Below are 20,166 nucleotides of genomic sequence, written 5' to 3' on the forward strand. Positions count from 1 at the left end.
TGAAAGATCCCATTCACTTTTTAAATCTGACACATTCCTCTTGCACAGGTAGTTGCTCTTGCAATCTCAAGCTCCACCATTCTTCTCAACTCTGGTGAATATAAACCTAGTCTATCCAATCTCTCTCACTCTGTGACAGTCTGCTCTCCCAGGAATAGGTCTGTAAATTTTCGGAAGCCTTCTCTCAACAGCAGAGGTGTCTTTTAGATAATGGTGCTAAAACTGCACACAATACTCAAGACGTGTTCTCATGGAGACCCTGTGTAACAACACATTAACCGGCCCTTGTTCCCAAATCATTTTGCTATGAAGGAAAACAGATCATTTGCATTCTTAACATCCAGCTTCATTTTAGTGAATGATGCACAAGGATATCCAGGTCACATTGCACCTCCTCTTTTTCAAATCTATCAGCACCGCAGGTTGGGATGTTCTCCCATTTCAACATTATGGCATACAGGTAAAGCGTCTAAATGGCACATAAGTGAAATGTGCTGTCGTAGTTGATTGAAAGGACACAGTAAAAAGCAAGAGGAGGAAGGAGAGGAGGTGAAGTGTTAATTAGCAGAACAGAGTAATATCAGAAACACAAACAGGCTTAATATCATTGGCTGCCTATGTTATGAAATTTGTTGTCTTTGCAGCAACAGTACAATATAAAATAAAGACATCTGTTAGTCTTGCGAGACCATGGATCTGTGCCTGGAAAGTCTTCACTCTCCAGGGCGCAGGCCTGGGCAAGGTTGTATGGAAGACCAGCAGTTGCCCATGCTGCAAGTCTCCCCTCTCCACGACACCAATGTTGTCCAAGGGAAGGGCATTAGGACCCATACAGCTTGGCACCAGTGTCGTCGCAGAGCAATGTGTGATTAAGTGCCTTGCTCAAGGTCAGAACACGTTGCCTCGGCTGGGGCTCGAACTCACGACCTTCAGGTCGCTAGTCCAATGCCTTAACCACTTGGCCACGTGCCCACAACAGTGCAATGCAATACATAATAATAGGAAAAGCTATGAATTACAGTAAGTATATATATTAAATAGGTAATGCACAAATAGAAATAAAGAAGTAGTGAGGTAGTGTTTATTGGTTCAATGTCCATTCAGAAATCGGATGGCAGATGGGAAGAAGCTGTGCCTGAATTACTGAGTGTGTGCCTTTAGGCTTCTGTATCTCCTTCCTGATAAAAACAATGAGAACAGGACATGACCTGACTGATGAGGGTCCTTTTAGGAATCAGTTCTTGAGGATCTCCTGGATACTACCGAGGCTAGTGCTCATGAGCTGACTAAGGTTACAACTCTCTAAGGCTTATTTTAATCCTGTGCAGTAGCCTCCAGATGGTGATATAGCCAGTTAGAATGCTCTCCATGATACCTCTGTAGAAATTTGCAAGTGTATTCGGTGACATACCAAATGATCTCAAACTCCTCATGAAATACAGCCACTGTCATGTCTTCTTTGTAGCTGCATCAACATGTTGGTTCTAGGTTAGATCCTCAGAGATATTGAAATTCAGGAACTTGAATTGCTTACTCCTTCCATTTCTGATCCCTCTATAAGGAATAGTGTGTGCTCCTTCATCTTACCCTTTCTGAAGTCCACAAACAGTTCTCTGGTCTTACTGATGTTGAGTGCAAGGTTATTGCTGTGACATCATTCAACTAGCAGGTATATCTCGCTCCTGTACGAACTCTCGTCTCCATCTGAAATTCTGCTAACGATAGTTGCCTATGCAGCATATTTATAGATGGCATTTGACTTGTGCCTAGCCACAAGTCATGGGCGTAGAGAGAGTAGAGCAGAGGGCTAAGCACACACCCCAGAGTTGATTGTCGATAAGGTGGAGATGTTATTTCCAGTCCGCAGAGATTGTGATATTCCGGTTAGAAAGTCAAGGATCCAGTTGCAGAAGCCCAGGTTCTGGAGTTTTTCGATCAGAACTGTAGGAATGATTGTGTTAAACACTGAGCTTTAGTCAATAAACAGTATTCTGACATAGGTATTTGTAGCAACACACATCAAAGTTGCTGGTGAACGCAGCTTCTAGTCCTGACGAAGGGTCTCGGCCCGAAACGTCGACTGTACCTCTTCCTAGAGATGCTGCTTGGCCTGCTGCGTTCACCAGCAACTTTGATGTGTGTTGCTTGAATTTCCAGCATCTGCAGAATTCCTCGTGTTTACATGGGTATTTGTAATGCATTTGTCTTCAGTTGCTGCAGTCCACATAGGAAATGATAGTAATAGATGGAATTTGGAAAGAAGTTCCAGAGAGAACTTCATCTACTTGGGTGCAAATTATAAACACAAAACATTATTTATTCATCTTTTTGTTGTCTAAGCCACATGCAAACCGGCTTCAGGACAAACAAAGTAGGAGGTTAACACATAGTTAAACTGCTTCACAGTAACCTGATGACCACGCTTTGTGCTTGCTGAATTGCAAGCTGGTCGTCTGCCTCAACAATCTTCACCTTCCAGATAAAGATAGTTTCCCTATCATGCCCAGCTCAGAAGAACTATTGACTCTCCTGACCTGATTCTATGTGCATAACAATGCATTTTGCCAGGATGCCATCACCATCCAAAGTCCCCAGTGCTTGGAGCCACTGGTATAGGTGTAGAGTTATTGTGGGTAGGAGCATGGTGGGTGAAGTACAAGAAGCAAAATGTATTCTCTAAACAGAGGCACCTTCCTGATCTATTCCGTTGTGTGTCAATGTTTGTTTTGCAATGCTAATATAAAGCTTTTTGGGACATTTCAGGTACACTGAATCAGCATACTTGTTATTTAGGGGCTGTACGTACCTTTCCAGACAAGTCACAGAAAGTAAACATGCAGCAGATACTGCAAGCAATTATAACAACAAGTGACACCAGCCTTCACTATAAAGGCATCTAAGTAAACAATTAAGTTAATATTACAGAAATCATAAAAAGTCTTGAGATGAGCATATCTGAATTATTGTGCAAAGGTTTGATCTCCTTAACTAAGGAATGATATATTTGCCTTAGAGTGCAATAGATCACGAGTATGCTTCTTAGGACAAGATAACCATTCTAAAGGGAGTGAAAATCTTTGAAGCGTATATCATTATCAAAATTAGATTTTACACTTTTTGACCACAGGTGAGATTTACCAAGTAATAGCTTTAATCTTTTTCTGGCAGTGCTATCTATGTGTATTATATTACACACTAAGAAAGAACACAGTAACATTATTGATTATGAAGACACGTAGTCCTCTTTTATTGTCATTTAGTAATGCATGCATTAAGAAATGATACGATATTTCTTCCGGTGTGATATCACAAAACACAGGACAGACCAAAACTGAAAAAACCGACAAAACCACATAATTATAACATACAGTTACAACAGTGCAACAATACCATAACTTGATGAAGAAGTCCATGAGCACAGTAAAAAGTTCAAAGTCTCTCAAATGTCCCACATCTCACGCAGACAGGAGAAGGAAGAAAAACTCTTCCTGCCATGCCCGAACACAATCCGTCTCTGAGTCATCTGAAAACTTTGAGCCTCCGAATCAGTTCTCCAACACTGAGTACTGAGTGCCATCTCTGTCTGAACAATTCGACCTCAATCTTGGTCGCCAACAGCAGGCAAAGCCAGGGAGGCCTTCCCTCCGGAAGATTCCCGACCGCGCAGTAACGACAGCAGAGAACGAGCATTTCAGAAATTTCTCCAGATGTTCCTCTGTGTTTTCACGTCCATCTCCATCAAATCAGAATTGTCCACGGTCCCTATTTAATGGATACGATATCATTTTTCACCGGAGGGCTGCGCATGCACGGCGCGCTGCTCTCTCTCCTCCCCCCTAGGTCATTATTTTTAACTTCTCAGTACTTGTTTCATTAAAAAGACTGTTGCAAGCTTCAACAGGAGCCAATGCTCATAATAGACAGCAACTCAATCAAGAAAGTAAAGATAATTATGCAATTATTATTGGAATATTGTCATTTTAAATTTAAATTATAATTGAATAACTCATGGACTACACAATTAGGCCACACTACATTTAACACTCTGCAGCACTAATAATGGATTCCTACTTAAGCATGCTCTTAAAATACTGATTTATAATCTCTGCTGCTTATTCATCCAAGAAGTTACCTAGACATTTAGGTGCCTTATTAAATGCCACATGGAGAAACAGACATAAAAGGAAAAAAAAGGAGAACAATTGTTGCATTAACCATCAGGTCACTTTATCCTCCCATATCTCTACCCTGTCAGAATTTTCCATACTGCATACAAACCCTTTTAAGTGTTCACTAACTTGGTATTCACTGTTTTAATTTTTAAACTTAAATTGTACCAGTAAGCTATTTCTCCCTGGGGATATCAAAGTGAACAGAGGCATCTTGTGATACCATGGGCCAAAACAGGACACTGTAATTTGCACTTCCCTTGTTTTATTATTTTTTTCTTCTGACGATTGTTATCCATTCTGAAATACAGCTTCCGTGGTCTGGAAGAGGGGATAAATGATTTCCTCCTCCAGAGCTACGTTTCAAAATGACCATTAATATTCTTCCTGTGACAGCACTCAAATAAGACCTACTATCCTGTGAATTGTTGCTTCATCTATAATCTGTTTCTTTTCTGGCGAATCAGTGCCCGTATTTCTCCAGCTCCAGGTCAGGATCATGACTTTCTCTTTTGTATAGCACTTAAATAGCAATAACTGAAGTCATATATTCACTGTAACTAAGACCAAGAAGCATCAACCTTCTCATTTTCCACTAAATTTAATACAACTTATCATAGTCTTTTTTCAGCAGTTAGTTCACTGCTGAGTTGAGTGTGACCACATTTGTTTGATGCTGCTCTTAACAATTCTGTCGTAGACAGAACTTTTCAAACAATGGCTACTCTTCCACCATTATTTCAGGGCTCCATGATGACTGACCTTTATCCTGCTCTAGCTCTTCATCCACATACAGCATTAAACGTTATGTGTAGATGTAGTCAGCTTTCATATACACACTGAAGAGATCTACTTCCCCATCACCTTTATTTTTGTTGTCTTCATATCACCTGTGCTTCTTTAAACTGTGCTTTTACAGCAGGTCTCTCATGCTCTGCCCTATGTTATTTATAATTCATTCAAAATTAAATTGTATGTGTCCTATTCCACATTGTGTCCCATTCACTCCCTCCTCAGTGAACTATGTTGTTGTGTAAATGAAGTCACTAGAGAAAATTACTGGTAAATACGAAGCAGCTTCTTTACTCGACAAAACAAGGTCCGGCAGACATCATATTTAGTCGAGAGGTCTGGCTAGCCCAATCTGGGGCTCGATATTTTATGTGCCAAACATCAAAGGACAATTCCATATTTACAAAGTATGGACAATGCTTTCCTTGGAACCACATACAACCTTCACACCTCCTAATTTGCATCCACACCACAGATAACCAAATGAATTTTAATCAGCATTGTCTCGACTGGGATTCACAGCTTTTAGGAGCCTATTGTTCAGAGCTGCACTCCAAATTAAATGCACAATATATTTTCAGATGTGAAGAGTGGTAGCCAAAATCAATTGCTAAATGTATATGTCCCAAACCCAAAAATCACTCTAACAAATTGCATCGGATCATAAATGCCCATGGCAGAGATTTTAAATTCTTTGTTTAGTAGAGCCATGAACAAGCCCTTCAGTGAACTATGTCTATACTAATATCAATTATCCATCAATGCTATTCCAGTTACCAGCATTTTGTCCATAGTCTTTTAAATTTATGATCAAAATGCATTTATTTATTTATTTGTTTGTTTGTTTGTTTATTTGTTTATTTATTTATTTATTGATTGATTGATTGGTTGATTGATTGAGATACCGTGCAGAATAGGACTTTGAGTTGTGCCGCCCAGCAATCCCCCGATTTAATCCTGGTCTAGTCATGGGACAATTTACAATGACCAATTAACCTAACAAACAATATCGCGGAAGGAAACTAGAGCACCCAGAGGAAACACAGCGGTCACAGAGAGAACATACAAGCTCCTTACAGGCAATGGGACGAATTGAACCCAGGTTGCCTGTACTGTAAGAACTGTGCTAACCACTAAGCTACCATGCCACCCTTTCCCTTTGCTATTTTTGCCATATCCTACCCTGACATATGCCGGTGATATTCAAACTAATTCTGATTCTGATTTTGATTCTGAATACCTCCTCCAGTCGGACAACCCATTCCAAAACTCTTAATTCCTTTTCTAGAAGTTCTCGGTCTCATCCATCCTATCATTTAAAAAAGCTTTATTGACCAAGGTTACATTAACCCAGATAAAAATCACCTTCTTTGCCTCAAAAACAATTTTACATTAATACTCTTGTAGAACACTTGATCTTATTTTACTTAAGTTGAAAGCAAGATAAAATAAAATTTAAAATAAATGCAACAGTATTTTCTGTGGGTTCATTTTCACAAGATACCTGCTGTGCAAAGGCCATGGAAATTTTAGAGATGCAACGGGAATTTCAATATGCTGTTTTAGGTTAGAATTCCATTGCTCTTTTGCTGAAATTATGATGAACGAGTTGAAGAGCTTATGGGAATTCTCCCCGATAGCTTCAAAGTGAATTCACTTCCTTGTCAAATGCAAAGTTTTGTTTGCAATTAAGAGTTGATTTTAAAATCCATATTTCATTGGTCAAGTGTTCAGAATGTTATTTTATGGTTAATGAGTGATATTTTCTTTGTAAAATTAAGCAGTTAAACAAGTCCGAGTTGATATTGTACCATATAAATTACTGATATAACAACAAACATTTTTTTTTACAATGTTTTAAGTAAGAATTTCATTGTGTAAGGTTATCTTTGGTTTGAATAAAGTGTACATGTAGTTTAGGGTAATAACCATCTCCCTACACCTACATAGGAAATTAACGGATGTAATGTAATGGTACAGAATGTCCTTCCCCCAGACTGTTGCTTAAATTCCCACCAGTGCAAATATGTAACAGACACAGAGACTGACTATCCATTGCCAATTGCTGCCCCACAAAGCGGAGCAGGTTGTAAGTGCCAAATCAACCCCAGAACAGCGAGAGCTCAGGGAAACCGGCATCAAATTCCCTGCATGTGTCCACATACTTGGCAATAATAAAGGATTCTGATTCTGATTCAGAATGTGGTGCTTAAGAACCTGCCCTAGAAGGTCTTAATGGTTTTCTGTACAAGAAAATAATCTGATGGTCTGCACAAATATAGTTTGAAATGAATGCTCATAGGTAATGCATTAATTCTGATCATGTTTATGAGCTTCAATCACCTCAACGTTCCTTTCTGTACTTCCTTACTATATTGAAGGACGATATTCAGCCTCTCAGTCTACACTAGCATACAGAGCAATCCCATTCTCCGCTTTAATTTTCCCATCAATTTTCCACAGATCATAATTAGTGAAAGCAGTATTTTATACCAGATTATTCACTTAACAATCAACATTCCTTAGTTACTTACAGCACGGAATCGGCCCTTCTGGCCCTACAAGGCCGCACCACCCAGCAACCCCAGACAACCCCAAATTTAATCCTAACCTAATCATGGGACAATTTACACTAACCAATTAACCTATCAACCAGTATGTCTTTGGACTGTGGGAGGAAACTGGAGCACCTGGAGAAAATCCACACATTCTGCAGGGGGAGCATACAAACTCCTCACAGTAGATGCCAGGATTGAGGTCATCCGGAGTTGTAATAGTAGTGCTACACTAACAGCTACGCTACCCAGGTGCCCATGGATGGATATTCATGACTCTGGAATTTGGTCCAAGCCTCTGGATTACTAGTTGCTATGCTAGTTTTCTAATGTTTCTTAATTCATTAGTTCCTGAGATAGGCAGGCTCTTCTCTGTGCTAATGTAATAGTGAGCAAAATTTAAGCTTATAATCACACTTTACAATGTCAGCTTATTCTTAAGAATGACTTCCTAAAACAGATTCACAAACATCATGCTGTTTCAGGTTAGAAAGGCATTCGTGAAATAAGAGCAGTCAGTCTCTTAGCTCTTCCATGTACTGTACCCTTGATATATTATTGTAGCTAAATCTCAGCAATCAATTATTCTGAGTAACATTTCATCATCATTGCTCAAGAATGCATGACAAGGGAAAATAAGTTGTATATTATCAATTTATTAATAAATTATCACATTCAATTGAAAAATAATGTGGGATTTTTCAAAAACTACTTTGCAAGCAGCCAGGAAGAATCAATAGTCAATTTAACAGAGTTTTCTTTGATTACTAATAAAGAATTAAGCAGACTTCATCACAAGACCTGCTTCACTTTGGTCAATAGGTGAAGGGTAAAACAATTTTTAGTCATATGCTTCAGATGAAATTACATTATTTTTACAAATCGTGCATAAACTAATCAGCTATGCAAGGATGGCACTTTTTCAAAATAAATGGCACCCGTCAAAAGCTCTGTACAACGGCAGTTATCCATGAATAGCTCGAGACTGAATTTGTACTTGCCAGCATCTGCTGTTATGAGAAACATAATGGATATTCCCTGAGTTTGGAAACCACTGCAAAACAGATGAGATATTGAATGCTCTGCATTGCTGTTCTTCATTACCCGAGCCCTAAGCTTGTTAATTAAATTTATGCACTGATACAATTTGCTGGCTTTCTACGAGGCAGCTCTTATTCTTTGTCATGTTGGCATTTAAAGGCAAATGAAATATAACCATTAGAGCAGCGCCAAAAGCAACAGAGATAAATAATGAAGCAAAAGCTGATCACAGCCGTGTGTCATAAAATTTCATTAATGCTGACATCCTGTACAACATGACCAATGGATAAGCACTGATACATTCCCTGGCCTTATGTCTCTGTATTTCAGAATTAAAAGGAACAAAGTTGGAGGTCGAATCATTGCAGTTAGTTGCCTCCGCCCCCCCGCCCCGAAGTACCGATTAAGAACATTGCAGAGAAAGATATATAATAATGTATGGGCAAAGCTGAAGATAAGCATGCTTTAAGGATGTCTGTGTTCTTTCCGACCCAGACAACACAGACTAGTGATGTGGTTCATTTGCACTGCCACTCATGCTCTTACACTTCCTTTCAGCATTGATGGGTTGATTTAACCTCGTGTGGTCTTTACTCTACCAGACCTTCAAATTATTAGAAGTAAATCGGAGTATCATCTACTGAATAATAAGCAGGCAACTCAAGTTTAGAAGGGAACGACAAAGCAGGGCTAATTTTCAAGTTGATATTATCCAACCATCAACAGTATAAATGCATGGAAAATGGTGTGCATCCATTACACCAGCTATGTGCCCCTTTTACATATTTTATATTTTCCTTCAGAAAATCCTTTGCTAATGCCTGCCATTACCACTTTTAAAAGCCCTTCACATTACTCTGAATCAAATGTTGCTTCTGAATGCTTAGATGTGATATTACATTTTGGGTTCTATGTAAATTAATGGAGCTCTTGGGCAAGAATAGTGTCTCTCATTATCTTCACACACACTGTGAAAACTTTATCCATTGTACCAGGTAATCAGCAAACCTATTCAGGCACTATGTATGCTCTTAGATCTTCAAGTTTGGCACTTCTTCAAGGTTTGTAGGATGAAACATTTTACATACCCTAATAGCAATGCTGTTGCAGGATACAAGGGAACATCAGCTGCACTCCATAAGGAGACAACTAAGCATCCGAAGAGCAGGAGCTTCCGGTGGAAGAGGACAAGGAGGTAGAAGAGAAAGCGAGGGTGCAAACTTTTGCTCAGGCTATCCTTGGTCAACTTACCCAAATTCACACTGAGTAGCTAAACCCCAACTGCCTGATCATTAACAGATCCTAATCCTACCCTCTGTAGCCCTCTCCGCTAGGCTAAAAAAAGCTGGATCAAAATAAACTCCAAACCACAAAATAATGATTTATCATGCCATGGAGGTAATCATACAGTATGTAATCATCTCTATGGTAGAGATGGGAGGATGAATCTTGAAGGCCAAGTTGCCAGTCTATATTAATGCCCTACAAACCCCTTTGTACACTGCAACCCATCTCCCATGACGGTAGCAGTCTGAACTTCCATGGAAGTACATATCAGGGAGTGAATGGATTTTGGCTGTGTCCTGTTGGAAGTGTGGCATTGGCTGGCTGGTGTACCATGATTGCTTGTGAGCAGATTTAGTCACTAGCTTCTAACTGTAATGGGTTGAGGATGAGGAGAAACACAAATCTCCAAAGCTCTCTTGTGGCTATTCCTGTACTTTTTAAAAAAAAATCTTTAGTTATATAGAAAAAAAGCAGTGCAACATGGAAAATGTCTTCTTCAAACAAAACCAAGACATCTTTTTCATGTCTGCCTTCTGCATTCATATGCCTTCCCTGCTCTTTTCAGTCAGTGCACCATCCAGTGGCGGACAGTTGCTAGCCTGGATTGGAATTGGTTGCTGATGACCATGAAGACTATTTGCTAGCAGCTTGGAGCCTGGGTCCATTGTCTTCAGAATGTGTCATCTCACAACGTGCGGCAGTGGCCGGAACTAAACACCCCTGAGGTAACTGCACAGACACCATTGATATGATGGTAGTGGGAAGCATGTGCACTGTCGCTAGGCAACCAGTTTTGATCTTAAAGGTCATATGCAGGTGCTTAGGTAGGCCGAACAATGGCTCAAGCATCTCAGCATCACTATAATCTACATTTGTATACATGTTCCTCATCCTATTTCTCTATCTCCTTATTGAGTCAATGCAATTCTATTTACCCACTCGTTTTCCGTGTTGTTCAGTCTCCTCACAGACATATCTACTCCTCATCAACGAATCTAAAACAAAACCAGAAAAAAATTCATCAGGCCCGAAACATCCACTGTACTTTTTTCCACAGATGTTGCCTGGCCTGCAGAGTTCCTCCAGCATTTTATGTGAGTTGCTCGGATTTCCAGCATCAGCAGATTTTCTCTTGTTTGTGAAAATGTGTCCAAGTGCCCAGTAGGTCAATCAACATTCGTGAAGAGTGAAATAAAGACAATATTTTAAATAAGACCACCTTATTCAGTTCTGGTCTCCTCACTACAGGATGGATGTGGATACTATAGAGAGAGAGAGCGCAGAGGTGATTCACAAGGATGTCGCCTGGATTGCAGGAGGTACCTATGAGAATAGGTTGAGTGTACTTGGCCTTTTTCCTTGGACTGACGGAGAATGAGAGGTGACCTGATAGAGGTGTATAAGGTGATGAGGGACATTGATCATGTGGGTAGCCAGAGGCTTTTTTCCAAGGCTGAAATTGCTAACATGAGAGGGCATAGTTTTAAGGAGCATGGAAACAGATATCAAGGGGATGTCAGGGGTAACTTTTTCACACAGAGAGTGGTGGGCGCATGGAATGCACTGCCAGTAGCGATGGTGGAAGCGGATTCAATGGGTCTTTTAAGAGCCACTTAGGTAGGTACATGGAGCTTGGAAAAACAGAGGGCTAGAGAAATCTTAGGCAGTTTCTAGATTAGGTTACATGGTCGGCCAAAGGGCCTGTAATGCGCAGTAAATTTTTTTGTTTCTGTGTAAGGACAGTTCTTTCTCTGTCCTATGACATTGCTTGGTTTGATGACTGCTTCCAGCATTTTCTACACATCTGAAATGAGAAAGACCATAAGGTACAGAGAGTCTGTGGGAGGAGTGGCAATTGTGATGTGAACTTTTTCACCCAGGGAGTTGTGGATCTCTGGAATGCTCTGCCTCAGAAGGCAGTGGAGGCCAATTCTCTGGATGCTTTCAAGAAAGAGTTAGATAGAGTTCTTAAAGATAGCGAAGTCAAGGGATATGGGGAGAAGGCAGGAACGGGGTACTGATTGTGGATGATCAGACATGATCACAGTGAATGGCGGTGCTGGCTCGAAGGGCCGAATGGCCTACTCCTGCACCTATTGTCTATTGTCTATTGAACAGATTAGGTAAGAGCATACCATCATATGAGCCTATGACTGTTGGTGATCTCGCCACTAAATAACTCTGAACATAGGAAAGATCCTCTCCAGTCTGCAAATGTGAGTAAAATCTCCTGCCAAAGAGAAATTCATGATAAGGGCACCTGTCAAAGGGTATAAGCATGATGCATCTGCTATGCAAATCTCCCCTAATTCCCCTGCCACCAACCCACTTTGAGAGCTATTTTACAGTTGCCAATTACTCTCCCAATTCATTATTCATAAGTGGTAGGGAGCTAGAGAACTCAAGGGAAATTGATTGAGTGACAAAGAGAAAGTGCAAACTCCACACCGACAACAGCAGAGTTCAGATTAAAGCTGGGTGGTTGGAGCTGTGAGACAGAAGAACTGCTCGATGTGCTATTATGGCACCCACTCTTCATCAGAAGCAAGGATATGAGAAGCTGCCTTGTCCGCATTGCCATTCCATTTCTCAGTGCCCACCGATTTACATAATAGCTTTCAGTGGTGGCTAAATTTAATAGTCACAGTGCCTGCAAGAGCTGTAATCATGACGCCGAGTAACAGTAGTTCATTTTAACACACAAATGTGAGTCCTGAATTCCCGCATACCAAAAAGCACTTTGATTGACGACTCTTAGGCGTATAAGGAAATACACAGATGGATGCCTGCCCAAGAAATAGATATTCATTGGGACAAGCTGGAACAGAATCCCCCCACCATTTTACAGTTTACTGAATTTCCCTGCAGCAGAGACAACAATAATGACCATGCCAAACATCATTGTTTACAGGCAGACTATTAGCAAATAACATAACACTTCAACACAGTGAACAATATAATTCACAGAGTGAATAATTAAAACATCAGCTATAATCTCCTCCATCAGACGCTGCTTCAATATATTTACTATGCTCATAATAGAAAAGGGCAATGTGGAAGACATGTCCAGGTTAAACAGTAAAGGTCGCACTGCTTTAGGATAATGTACTCAGTGTGGATGCAGTCAGCCACATGGCCTTTTAATAAACTAGAAGGATCTTTCACTACCACTGCCACCATGCATTATTTTTCTTGACAACACAACCAAATAGTTTGTTTAAGGGAAGATGTAGAGTTCAGATGAAAAATATTGGCATACAAAGGTCTGAATACAATCCAAACCAAATGGAGCTATAATCACTGATCAAAAATATAGTTAAGATTATAGCTCAATTACTTCTTACTCTGGTATTCTTTCCTGTGGTAAATCATGTATATATGTTGTAACTGGGTTACCTGTCTGGACACACCCCTCTGCTGACTGCCCCTGTGGCTCCTCCCACAGAATCCTGTATAAAGGTGTTCGCCTTGCCCCTCCCCCTCAGTCCGGGGACAGACACTCACTGTGGAGGTCGTATTGTACGGCGAATAAAAGCCTTTCAGTATTTTACCAAACCTCAGTCTTTTGGAGTAATTGAAGGTGCTTCAATTTTATTCGCTGTATGTTTTAAAACATGGAACAGGCCCTGAGACCAGAAAAATTAGACCTCAATCTGCAAACACCTGAAGCTGGAAACACTTTCGAACTCTGGCTGGCCTGCTTCAAAGCGTATCTAGAGGAGATTAAAGCAACCGACCCCGTAGCGAAGTGCAGCGTTCTACTCTCCAGGGTCAGTCCACAGGTCTACTCGCTGATCAGAGACCAGCCGAACTACGACGACGCAATGAACGCACTCAAAAGACAATGCCTGCGGCTGATAAACAGCGTCTATGCTCGGCACCGTTTAGCGACACGGCAACAACGCCCCGGGGAATCAAGTGCTCAGTTCGTCCAGGCCCTACGGACGCGCGTGCGAGCCTGCAATTGCCAGGAGCTGACGGCAGCGCAGCATGCAGAACTCCTAGTGAGAGACGCCTTTGTCACGGGGACCAGGTCAGTGTACGTGCGCCAGCGGCTGCTGGAAAAAGCCGATCTTACTCTAAGTCCGGCGATGGAGCTGGCTGATACGTTGGAGGCCGCTCTGCATAACTCCGAGGCTCTCCAGGCACGCGATCCCCCGATGGCCTCGTGGGTGCTGCAGACCCCGCAACCTGCCGGCGAATCGACCTCGGCTGCCGCCAGTCGTGAGTCCGCGGACTGGAGAAGCACCCCCGGAAACGCTGCCCGGCCCGACAAGCTACCTGCTCCAGCTGCGGAAAGAAGGGCCACTTCACCAAGGTCTGTAAGTCAAAACTGCGAGTGGGATCGAGCAGCGCCGCGTGCGAGACGTGGGGGTCGCCATCTTCCCTGCACACTGTCACCACGTGCGAGACATGGGGGCCGCCATCTTCCCTGCACAGTGCCACCACGTGTGAGACGTGGGGGTCGCCATCTTCCCTGCACAGTGCCACCACGTGTGAGACGTGGGGGTCGCCATCTTCCCTGCACGCCACCACCACGTGCGAGACATGGGGGTGGCCATCTTGGTCGGCGCCACCTCCCACCACCTACGACCAACGGGTGCTCACGGGGCACCCCACCACGCCAGACCAAGACAGCGACTCAACCCTGGCTTCTGTGACCCTCGACCAAAGCACTCCCCACCAGCTCGCAAGGTCAATGATGGACATCCTGGTGGAGGGGCACAGGACATGCTGCCTGTTTGACACAGGCAGCATGGAGAGTTTTATCCACCTGGACACGATGCAGCATTGTGGACTCATGATACGGCCGGTAAGTCGGAGGGTCACCATGGCCTCCAGGTCGCATACAACAGACGTCCGGGGGGGTTGTGTAGCGACACTAGTGGTGCAGGGCACAGAATATCGGGTCTTTACGTTACTGGTCTTGCCTCAACTGTGTGCCCCTGTGCTGTTGGGGTTGGACTTCCAGAGCCACCTGAAAAGCGTGACAGTGAAGTATGATGGGCCCCTCCTGCCAATTACTGTCATAAATCCCCTGTTTTGTAGAGATATGTCACGTACCCCGCTACTGACCACCCACACACACCGACCCGCTCATCCCACCCAACACCATGCCAACTGCCGCACCACCGACACCACTTGCAGCCTCTCCACCCTCAGGATCCCTCCCCCACCGCTGTTCGCCAACCTGACCCCCGACTGTAAACCTGTGGCAACTAATAGCAGGAGGTACAGCGCGGGGGACAGAGCCTTCATTAAGTCGGAGGTGCAGCGGCTGCTCAGGGAGGGGGTCATTGAGGCAAGCACAAGTCCTTGGAGAGCGCAGGTGGTGGTTGTTTGGAACGGGGAGAAGAATAGGATGGTCGTGGACTATAGCCAGACCATCAATAGGTTCACGCAGCTCGACGCGTACCCTCTACCCCGCATCGCGGATATGGTCAATCAGATAGCACAGTACAAGGTGTACTCGACCATAGACCTAAAATCCGCTTACCATCAGCTCCCCACCCGCCGGGAGGACCGCCCTTACACTGCCTTCGAGGCGGACAGCAGGCTTTATCAATTCCTGCGCATCCCCTTTGGTGTCACGAATGGTGTATCTGTCTTCCAGAGGGCAATGGACCAGATGGTGGACCAGTGCCAACTGAAGGCCACATTCCCATATCTGGATAACATCACCATCTGCGGTCATGACCAGCAGGATCACGACAACAACCTCCAAAAATTTCTCCAAGCGGCCAAATCTTTCAACCTCACCTGTAACAAGGACAAGTGTATATTTGGGACCACCCGACTTGCTATCCTTGGGTGTGTCGTGGAGAATGGAGTCATTGGCCCTGACCCCAACCGTATGCGTCCCTTGTTGGAACTCCCTCTTGCCAATACCCTCAGAGCCCTCAAAAGGTGCCTGGGCTTCTTTTCATATTACGCCCAATGGGTCTCTAACTATGCAGACAAGGCCCGCCCCCTGGTCAAGTCCACCACATTCCCCCTCTCTGCCGAGGCCTGCGCGGCCTTCAGCCGCATAAAAGGGGACATTGCCAAAGTAGCAATGCATGCGGTGGATGAGGCCATTCCCTTCCAAGTAGAGAGTGACGCCTCCGACTTTGCGCTGGCTGCTACCCTCAACCAGGCAGGAAGACCAGTGGCGTTCTTCTCCCGTACCCTTCAAGGCCCTGAAATTCGGCACTCTGCGGTAGAGAAAGAGGCCCAGGCTATAGTGGAAGCTATAAGGCACTGGAGGCACTATCTTGCCGGCAAAAGGTTCACCCTGCTAACTGACCAGCGCTCAGTCGCATTCATGTTTAATAATCAGCAGCGGAGCAAAATCAAAAATGTTAAAATTCTGAAGTGGAGAATCGAACTCTCCACCTACAACTATGACATCATGTACCGGCCTGGGAAGCTCAACGAGCCCTCCGATGCCCTATCCCGGGGAACATGCGCCAGCGCGCAGATCGACCGGCTATTCGCCCTACATGTAGACCTTTGCCATCCGGGAGTCACCCGGCTTTTCCACTTCGTGAAAGCCCAGAACCTGCCTTACTCCCTTGAGGAGATCAGGATGATGACCAGGGACTGCCAAGTCTGCGCAGAGTGCAAACCGCACTTCTACCGACCCGAAAAGGCACCACTCATCAAGGCCACTCGCCCCTTTGAGCGACTGAGTGTTGACTTTAAGGGCCCCCTTCCCTCCACCGACCGCAATGTGTACTTTCTTGACGTAATTGACGAGTACTTGCGGTTCCCCTTCGCCATCCCCTGCCCCGACACTACTACCACGTCAGTTATAAAAGCCCTGCGCAAGCTCTTCACTCTGTTCGGATACCCATGCTATATCCACAGTGAGGGTCCTCGTTTATGAGTGACGAGCTGCGCCAATATCTACTGGCTAGGGGAATTGCAACTAGTAGGACCACGAGCTATAATCCCCGAGGGAATGGACAGGTGGAGAAGGAGAATGGCACAGTGTGGAAAGCCGCACTCTTAGCCCTCAGGTCAAAGGGACTGCCGGTCTCCCGCTGGCAGGAGGTCCTTCCCGAGGCACTCCACTCCATCCGCTCCCTGTTATGCACGGCCACCAATGCCACCCCTCATGAGCGGCTCTTTTCTTTTCCCAGAAAATCGACCACTGGAACCACCCTACCATCTTGGCTGACGTCCCCGGGGCCAGTGCTGCTCCGGAAACATGCGAGGAGCAATAAATACTCCCCGATAGTCGAGAGGGTTCATTTACTTCATGCGAACCCCCAGTATGCCTACGTGGTTTTACCTGATGGGCGGGAGGACACGGTCTCCATCCGCGACCTGCGCCCGCAGGAGCTCCGGGCCCCTACCCTGAACACTCCATGGTGACTATTGACCCCGTACCCACCAATGTATGTACCTACGACACACCGTGCACCCCAAACCCTTTCCAGACACCTCACGATACTCCCATACCGGGCGCAACGCACACGCACGAGGGATTACCGACGCCTAACGTGCTGTCACCTGAAGTCAGGCCGGAGCCAGCACAACCACCATCGCCGGTGCTACGTAGGTCACAGCGACGGACTCGACCGCCTGATAGACTTAACCTGTAAATATACTTCTTGTAAATATTGTCAGTCACTTCACCCCGCGGGACTCTTTTTAAAAAAAGGAGGGGTGAATGTGGTAAACCATGTATATATGTTGAAACTCGGTTACCTGTCTGGACACACCCCTCTGCTGACTGCCCCTGTGGCTCCTCCCACAGAGTCCTGTATAAAGGTGTTCGCCTTGCCCCTCCCCCTCAGTCCGGGGGCAGACACTCACTGTGGAGGTCATATTGTACAGCAAATAAAAGCCTTTCAGTATTTTACCAAACCTCAGTCTTTTGGAGTAATTGAAGGTGCTTCATTTCCATACTTGCTAATATGTTTCCCTAACTTTTCCTCTTTCTTGTCTGTCCTATCATCTTTGACTGATGCTGGGATATGTTACAGAGGAACCGCAACTCTCTCAACATATTACAAGTTGTTGTTTATGTATGCCCCTAGAGAACAAATGCTGGCAAAATATATCAGTCATTTTATTAAAGACTATGTACCTTTCAACGTTTTTTAAATTATTCACCCTTCATTGAGGCACAATAGCCCTTTTTACTATTGTGAACCTTCTGCCAATGAAGATCCTGAACTGCATGCAGAAAATAATTTCACTCCTGTTTATGAGCAGGAAGCATGTTGTTTGCAGTCACACAACCACTACTGTAATACTGTGGGGGAATAAACCTTGCCAACTGGGGCTTTGAAGCTCCACCAGGACCACAAGTAAATGAAAGGACAAGGTTCATAACCCATACTTTGAACTCTCCCTCAAGAGTCCTCTGACCCTAAGTGACATTAATTTATTTCCTTCATAATTTGAAGGCTTTCCAGATGCTTCTTTATTATAATATATAGGCCAGAAGATATAGGGGCAGAATTAGGCCATTTGACCCATTGAATCTGCTCCACAAAGAACAGCTCAGGTTCATTGCAAGGTTCCACCGAGATTTGAACTCAGATCGCTGGATTCAAAGTCCAGAGTGCTAACCATTACACCATGGAACCACTGCTATAAACCACCTATTTATCTGTGTAGAAGGAGGTGATTTCTTGCCACATTGAAACTGGGGCAGAGTTAATATGGCGCCAAACGGCCACTCCTTTGCTTGCATCTTTAGAAGCAGCTTTGATATCTCTTTTTTTCCTTCACAGAGTGTGGGGGTTTCTTTTGAAGACCCTGACCTGGGGTTACACTCTGAATTTGATATTTTGCGGGAAAAGCGCCCACTCTTAGGACCTCATGACCGGCCACTTTTTGATATCCCATGGACACGGCCAGGAAGACAAGTGCGCCTTCGCGGTTCCAGGATCTCGTGGCTCTGGGGACATGCTGATTGAAGGCTGGTGCCCCTGACTGAAGCATCATGGGAAAACACAGAACACTTGGAGCAGCGGTTAGCTGCTGGGGGTTGTGTGCTCGGAGAGCTGCGCCTTTTTGGTACTGACTCTGCGGGCACAGAGCTCAGAAAAAGAGACACAACAGACCTTTAACATTGTAGAATAGCGAGTTGTTTGTTATGTCTTCCCTCTCGCTGTGAAATGGGGACGCCTCTTTTTCCCTTATTAGGGAGAGAGAGAGAGCCTGTGGTATGTTGAATTACCGGGTGAACATATAGTTACTGCAGGTCTGTGTCTTTATTGATGCTTTGCTGCACGCTTGAGTGCTCGGCTGAGGGTGCTGATGATTTTTTGCTGATGGGGCTGGGAGGATGGTTGTTGTCCTGCTGCTGTTTGTGCATGGGAGGGGGAGTTGGGGGGGGCTTTGGGGTTCTAACATTTTAACTATCATTTATTCTTTGGGGCACTCCTCTGTTTTCGTGGATATCTGTAAAGAAAAAAATTTCAAGATGTATGTTGTATACATTTCTCTGACATTAAATGCACTTATTGAAACCTAAAATTTGGAAATTACCTTTCAAACAAGTTTTAGTCCTATGGTTTTAATTTAGTAATGCCTTGAGATTATTTCTATGTTTGGCAGCACCATTGCCTCACATCTCATTGAGATGAGAGGAAACTCAAAATGATGCCAATAAGTAGCAACACTTTGTTTGCAACTCTGACGGCAATCATCAAATATTCCCATGTAGGACCCCCCACTCCCGACTGTACTGCTGCCAAATGTACAGTCTCTGTAAAATAGAACTGAACTCAGAGCAATATGTGGTTTATAGCAGTGGTTCCATGGTGTAATGGTTAGCACTCTGGACTTTGAATCCAGCGATCCGAGTTCAAATCTCGGTGGAACCTTTACAGAACAGACTCGATGGGTCAAATTACTTTAGATCCCCACCACCCCCCCCCGACTATCCTGCTACTGACTGTACAGTTGCTATAAAATAAACTTAAACTCAGAGCAAGATTGCAGTACCAGAGGGACATCAGAGACTGCTGTGTATTTTGATTCGCAGAAAGATGTCTCACCTCCGCCATTTCAGATGGAGCGCTGCATCATGGCTTCACCATTCTCTGAAAGACAGGACAACAGTCCTTTAGAGGGTGGAGTATGCTTTATGATTAACTCATCTTGGTGCACAGACATGACGGTTCTGTGTCAATCTGTCACCTTGATGGCTCTACATAAATTATAATGGCACCTCTTGAGTTCCTGTTGGTCTCCAGAGGCAAAGGCTTAATCTCTTGCACTGAACTATTTATCCAAGGCTTCTGGTTTGGATAGAGCCAGACCGATTTTTGGGGAACAATGTCTTCAATGCAATTCTAAATGAAGCTTGTGACCACCTC

The 20,166-nt window shown here is 44.0% G+C and overlaps 1 long non-coding RNA gene and 2 other non-coding genes across 3 annotated transcripts in view; 2 read left to right on the forward strand and 1 right to left on the reverse strand.

Moving 5' to 3' along the window:
* Positions 1-20,166, forward strand: part of LOC140187386 (uncharacterized) — a 92,339-nt gene that overhangs the window by 22,698 nt on the left and 49,475 nt on the right. The gene's annotated exons all lie outside the window — the stretch shown is intronic.
* trnaq-uug (transfer RNA glutamine (anticodon UUG)) lies at positions 18,355-18,426 on the reverse strand. The gene has a single exon. It is a non-coding gene; the product is annotated as a tRNA-Gln (tRNA).
* Positions 19,600-19,671, forward strand: trnaq-uug (transfer RNA glutamine (anticodon UUG)). The gene has a single exon. It is a non-coding gene; the product is annotated as a tRNA-Gln (tRNA).

The sequence above is a fragment of the Mobula birostris genome, chromosome 24, assembly GCF_030028105.1.
Source record: "Mobula birostris isolate sMobBir1 chromosome 24, sMobBir1.hap1, whole genome shotgun sequence".
Taxonomy (NCBI): domain Eukaryota; kingdom Metazoa; phylum Chordata; class Chondrichthyes; order Myliobatiformes; family Myliobatidae; genus Mobula; species Mobula birostris.